The 7,145-nt window shown below is 46.4% G+C and overlaps 1 pseudogene; it reads left to right on the top strand.

The window, feature by feature from the left end:
- The first annotated feature begins 5,245 nt into the window (after positions 1 to 5,245).
- LOC114703693 lies at positions 5,246 to 6,500 on the top strand (annotated as a pseudogene).
- The last annotated feature ends 645 nt before the right edge of the window (positions 6,501 to 7,145 follow it).

Here is a 7,145-nt window from a genome sequence, read left to right on the forward strand (position 1 = left end):
TCAGCTCCGGCTGGCCAGACACCTCAGATTCTTCACACAAATGGCCAGGTAGAGTCTTTACTTCCCTCTGAAACTTCACCAGCCAGGCCTCCGTCTTCTGCATGGCTCTCAACATTCTTACCTTCCAAGTTCCTACAGAACAGCTCACAGAGCTCTCAACACTCAGTGTCTTTTCTAGCTTGGAGTTCCAAAGTTCTCCCACAGTCCTCCCCAAAGCGTGGTCAGGTCTGTCACAGTTCTACCCCACTACGCTCATACCAACTCATCTCAGTTAGGGTTACTGTGGCTGTAATGAAACACCATGATCAAAGGCAATTTGGGACGGAAAGGGCTTATTTCACTCACGGTTCCATGGTAACAGTTCATCATCAAAGCAGAGAGGGCAGGAACTCAAGCAGGGCAGGAACCTGATGCAGAGGCCATGGAGGGGTGCTGTTTACTGGCTTGTTCCTCATGGCTTGCACAGCCTGCTTTCTTATAGAACCCAAGACCACCAGCCAAGGGATGGCACCACCTAAAATAGGCTGGGCCCTCCCCCATCAATCACTAATTAAGAAAATGTCTTACAGGTTTGCCTACAGCCCTATCCTATAGAGGCCTGCCTTCCTTCCTTCCTTCCTTCCTTCCTTCCTTCCTTCCTTCCTTCCTTCCTTCCTTCCTTCCTTCCTTCCTTCCTTTTCTCCCTCCCTCCCTTTCTTTTTTGTTTTTTCTGTGTAACAGCTGTGGCTGTCTTGGAACTTACTTTGTAGACCAGGCTGACCTCGAACTCAGAGATCTTCCTGCTTCTGCCTCCCAGGTGCTGGGATTAAAGGTGTGTGCCACCATGCCTGGTTTAGAGGCATTTTCTCTCTTTCTTTCTTTCTTTCTTTCTTTCTTTCTTTCTTTCTTTCTTTCTTTCTTTCTTTCTTTCTTTCTTTCTTTCAGATTTATTTATTACATATACAGTGTTCTGCCTGCATGTATCCCTGCAGGCCAGATGAGGGCACCAGTTGTCATTACAGATGATGTGAGCCACTATGTGGTTGCTGGGAATTGAACTCAGGACCTCTGGAAGCGCAGTCAGTGCTCTTAACCTCTGAGCCAACTCTCCAGCCCCTAGAGGCATTTTCTTAATTGAGATTCTCTCCTTTAGCTTATGTCAAGCTGACATAAAACTATCCAGCACACTGAATGAATTATAAAACAAAATAGAATACAAGGAGTTATTTCAGTTTTTCTATATTTGCTGAGATTTGCTTTGTCTCCATATGTGGTTCGCTTAGAGAAGCTTCCCCAGGCTCCTGCACCAGTGTCTTGTACATGTCAGCAGAGATGGAGGTGTGTCATGGGGGTCAATGGAGTGCAGACTCTGGCCTGTAGAGTAAGTTTGTCTCTACAAGAAACACACTGTACCTCCGAGGATGGCTACTACTTTACAGTAAAAGAATAGAAAAGATTATTCCAAGTAAATAGGGAAACAATCAGGTTTATCTGATAAAATAGACTTCAAGCTCAAACTATCAGAAGAGATAAATGTTCTGATCAAGAGAAAAATCCACCAAGAGGACATTATAACCCCAAACATATATGCACCAAGCTTGGGTGCACTTGGTTTCATACAAGCACAGTCACAGTAGTGACTCCAACTCCCTACTTCCACCCAGACAAAAACGTAAAGGGGGCTGGTTAAGAGCATGGGCATTCACACGGAGACCCCGAGTTCAGGTCTCAGCACCCACGTGGGGCAGCTCATTCAGATGACTCCCAACAGCCTGTACAACTCCTGTTCCGGGGGATCCCATTCCCGCTTGTGGGCTTCATGGACGTCTGTGTTCACATGCACACACCCACACACGTGTATATAAAGTAAAATAAATCTTTTCTCCATCATAATATTTTTATTGATTATTTGGGGGCTTCACATCATGAACCCCAATCCCACTCACCTCCCAGTTCTCCCAGGTCTCCTTCTCCACCCTTGTGGCCTACCTGCCACAAAAAAGAACAATTAAAAAAAGAAAAAGAAGCCGGGCAGTGGTGGCACACGCCTTTAATCCCAGCACTCGGGAGGCGGAGCCAGGCGGATCTCTGTGAGTTCGAGGCCAGCCTGGGCTACCAAGTGAGTCCCAGGAAAGGCACAAAGCTACACAGAGAAACCCTGTCTCGAAAAACCAAAAAAAAAAAAAAAGAAGAAGAAGAAAGTCAGGCGGTGGTGTCATGTGCCTTTAATCCCAGCACTCGGGAGGCAGAGGCAGGCGGATCTCTGTGAGTTTGAGGCCAGCCTGGTCCACAGAGCGAGATCCAGGACAGGCGCCAAAGCTACACAGAGAAACCCTGTCTCGAAAAACCAAGAAAGAAAAAGAAAAAAGAAAAACAAAAAAGTCAAAACAAGTCCTGTTGGGAGCTGTGCGGCCCAGATTCAGACTAGTTTATGAGTTCAACAGGTCTCCAGATGAGGCAGAGCCCACTGGGACAGTCTCCCTCCGCAAAGACCTCGAAAGACTTCGGCACAGAGCAGAATACTGTTGGACCGCATGGCCTGCACACTCTCTTTTCTCTCATAATATTGATGATTCTCTTGGAGGTTTTTAGTGTCACTTTGTCAGTCACACACAGGACAGATGTCATCATTCCTGGAAAGCCCAGTTTTTCTCAAATATCTTCCCCTAAAATTCTTTGGGAGCTGATGCTTCTCAGGTTTCCTGTCAGGGGAAGGCAGCTGTCACTCCAGACCCCGGGAGCTGTTCTGATTCAGTGCTCAGCAGTCGGGAGCACTGACTGTTCTTCCCGAGGACAGGGGTTCAGTCCTCAGCACCCACATGGCAGCTCACTACTGTCTGTAACTCCAGGATCCAACACCCTCACACAGACATACATGCAGGCAAAATGCCAATAAAATAAAAATAATTAAAAAAAAAAAACTGGGGCGGTGGTGGCGCACGCCTTTAATCCCAGCACTCGGGAGGCAGAGCCAGGCGGATCTCTGTGAGTTCGAGGCCTGGTCTACAGAGTGAGTTCCAGGAAAGGTGCAAAGCTACACAGGGAAACCCTGTCTCGAAAAACCAAACCAAAAAAAAAAGAGAAAAGAAAAGAAAGAAAGGATTTGGGGTTGGGGATTTAGCTCAGTGGTAGAGCACTTGCCTAGCAAGCACAAGGCCCTGGGTTTGGTCCTCAGCTCCGGAAAAAAAATGAAAACTGAGTCCTACTCCACCCCGAACTCCTGCCAGAAGCCATCAGTTGTGGAGAGCTGCACTTCGGCATCCTTATCACAATTTTAAGAGTTCTCTTCGGTGGTCTTCTGCCTACACTGTTCTTTTTGTGGGGAGTCGGGGGAGTGGGCCTAGGGCTGCCACAGAAGCCTTCAAACTCACGCTTTCTCAACGGTGAGTTTGCAGTCATTGATGCCACGGCAAGAGCAGCTCCCCAGCCCTTTACAGTCAGCAGCAGTACAGACCACGGACATCCACATGATCTCCGGTGGCAGTACAGACCACGGGCATGCACATGGTCTCCAGTGGCAGTACAGACCACGGACATCCACATGGCCTCCGGTGACAGTACAGACCACGGGCATGCACATGGTCTCCGGTGACAGTACAGACCACGGACATCCACATGGCCTCCGGTGACAGTACAGACCACGGACATCCACATGGCCTCCGGTGGCAGTACAGACCACGGACATCCACATGGTCTCCGGTGGCAGTACAGACCACGGGCATCCACATGATCTCCGGTGGCAGTACAGACCATGGGAATCCACATGGCCTCTGGCAGTACAGACCACGAATCCACATGGCCTCTGGTGGCAGTACAGACCATGGACATCCACATGGTCTCCAATGGCAGTACAGACCACGGGCATGCACATGGTTTCCAGTGGTAGTACAGACCACAGGCATCCACATGGTCTCCGGTGGCAGTACAGACCATAACACATTCCAACAGTACAGACCACGAGCACATGTTTCAGTAGTAGTACAGACCACATCCACATGGTCTCCAGTGGCAGTACAGACCATGGGAATCCACATGGCCTCTGCTGCAGCACAGACACCATCATAGGCCTCAGAGGCAGCGCAGGCCAAGGATGTCAGCATGGCCTCTGGGGCAACACTGGCCATGGACACCAGTGTGGTCTCCAGAGGGAGTCTGGACCTCGGACGTCAACATGATCACAGATGGCATTACTGACCAGGGACATCTGCCTGGCCCTTGGTGGTAAAAAATGAAAAGAAACTTCAGAGTTAAATGACATCATTGAACAAACAGACAACATATCTAGAATGAATATTCTATCAAAACTAGACAGAAAACAGTCTTCTCAGCAGCCCATGGATGTTTCTCTAAAATAGGCCATATATTGGGCAGAAAAAAATTTCAACAAATAAAGGACAATTGAAATAACTCCTGGTCTTCTGTGTGACCACAGTGGAACAATGCTGGAAGTTAACAGCAAAGGAAACTACAGAAAATATACAAATTCATCAGATTGAACAACACACTTTGGAATGATGAATGGGTTATCGAGGAAATCAAGAATGAAATCAAAATTTCTTAGAATGAAATGAAAATAAAGCCCAACAAAACCTTTGGAATACAATGAAAGCAGTCCTAAAGGGGAGTTTATGCCTCCAAGTGTCTAAAAAAAATCAGAAAGAGGCCAGGCGGTGTGGTGCAGAGATGCAGGTATAATTCAACATACACAAAATGATAAGGGTAATAACTCATATAAATTGCCTGAAAGACAGAAATCACACAATCATCTCAGTAGATACCAGCACCTGTGTTGGGTAAATCACAAACACCTGTAATTTCAGCTCCAGGGGATCCAACACCCTCTTCCAGCCTTCCTGGCCCTGAATGCATATGGTGTAGATAAACACACACACACACACACACACACACACACACACACACACACACATTATATATTAAATAATATATATAAAATATATGTATATATATATATATTTAAAATAACTTTAAAACTTAAAGCATTAGAAAGGAGATCCTGATTGGCTGTACAATGCTCTCCTGGAAGCCATGGGTTATTAAAGAAGAACCCCAATGCCAGGTGTTGACATCTCCTTTTTGGTTGTTGGTCAGGGAGCATCTAACTCAGGGCCTCACACTTATGTGGCAGGTACTTACAGACTGAGCTATCTCCCTGTCCTATTTTTTTAGGAACCCTGGACTAGCCTCAAACTCAATATATAACTAAGGATGACCTTGCATGTCCAGCTCATCTGCCTCCATCTTCCAAATGCTGGGATTATAGGCACATGCCACACGTTCAGATATAAGATTCTTGTGTTGATTGTTTCTCAGCATCATATCTCAGTGAGAAAAGAGCTGTGGATTCCCTGGCTGGTTACATGCTAATGGGACAATGCCTCCTGGGTTCGTATTTGCCGGAGATCTTCCTTTGGCATTGTGTAAGTTTCTTCTCCTGTTGCTGTGATATAAAAGCAAACAAATAAACACAAACAAAGGAAAAACAAGATGGGCCGCTTAAGAGAGAAAGGGTTGGTGCCCCCGCCATCTTTCCAGCTCCAGTCAGACAGGCATGAAGACTCTTCTGGTAGGATGCCGTGATGGCCCCTCAGGGAGAGCCACAGGTCCAGTTCAAGCTTGTCCTGGTGGGCCATGGTAGTGAATGCGCCACTTGACTGGCGAGTTCGAGAAGTATGTAACCACCCTGGGTATGGAGATGACAAGCTCATCTTCCATACCAACGTAAGACCCATCAAGTTCAATGTGTGGGACACAGCCAGGAGAAGTTTGGGGGGCCTGCACGATGGCTACTACATCCAAGCCCAGTGTGCCATTATGTTTGATGTAACATCAAGAGTCACGTACAAGAATGTACCTAACTGACATAGAGATCTGGTACGTGTGTGTGCAAACATCCCCATTGTATTGTGTGGCAACAAAATGGATATTAAGGACAGAAAAATGAAGGCAAAATCTATTGTCTTCCACGGAAAGAAGAATCTTCAGTACTATGACATTTCTGCCCAAAGTAACCACAACTTTGAAAAGCCTTCCCTCGGGTTTGCCAGGAAGCTCATCGGAGGCCCTCATTTGGAGTTTGTTGCCACGCCTGCTCTTGCCCCACCTGCGGTGGTCATGGGCCCAGCTTTGGCAGCACAGCACGAGCCTGATATCGAGGTTGCTCAAACGACTGTCCTCCCAGACGAGGATGCTGACCTGTGCGAACGTGAAGCTGGAGCCCTGAGCCAGAAGTCTAGTTTTATAGGTCACTGTCCTGTGACGTCAGCGGTGCAGCGTGTGCTGCCTTGTTTAGCTAAACTAAGCAGATCGTGTGCTTGATTGGGATGCTGAAGGAGATGAATGGGCTTTGGAGTGAATGTGGCAGTTAAAACATACCTTCTTTTATTTTTTTGGACTTGCATATTTAGCTGTTTGGAACACAGTTGTTTCCATCCTGAATTTCAAAAATAAGACAGCTACAGTTCCATCACACTATTCAGTCAGTGATAAAATCTTATTTGTTACTGTCATTCCCATTCTTTTTGTTTAGAATCAGAATAAAGTTGTATTTTAAATAAAAAAAATTTCATAAGAAGAGACAGGGTTTATTTAACTGACAGTTCCATGTCCATCACTATTAGGACAACGCAGTGTAGGATATTGAAGCAGCTAGTCACTATATGCCTGCGATCAGAAGAAGGGACAATGACTGCATGTACGCTGATGCTTGGCTTGCTTTACCTACCCATATATAGCTCAGGATTCACCTCCTAAGGAATGACGCCACCCACAGTGGGCAGGTCTTCCCACCCCAATGAATATAATCAAGATAATCCCTAGCAGACATGCTCAGAGGCCCATCTTCCATATGGCATGTGTTCTGCTCTCTGTATCTGACTTTTGGACCCAAGGTGAAGGGATGAGATTGTGGGAAGCATGGCTTTTCTAAGCTGAGTTGACTTTTCCCAACACAGTTACAGCATGGGTAACCAATTTCCCAACAGCATTGTGCAGGAATTTTGGAACAGCTAGATGCAGATTTACATATACACTTCACACTCCATTCCAAAGATAAGCATGATTTCTTATAGGCAACACAAGCTACTAGGAATAAGAAAGGACACTTGGTATGGTAGCCTATACTTGTAGTCAAAGCTCTTTGGAGGCTG

The sequence above is a fragment of the Peromyscus leucopus genome, chromosome 10 (genome assembly GCF_004664715.2).
Source record: "Peromyscus leucopus breed LL Stock chromosome 10, UCI_PerLeu_2.1, whole genome shotgun sequence".
NCBI lineage: Eukaryota > Metazoa > Chordata > Mammalia > Rodentia > Cricetidae > Peromyscus > Peromyscus leucopus.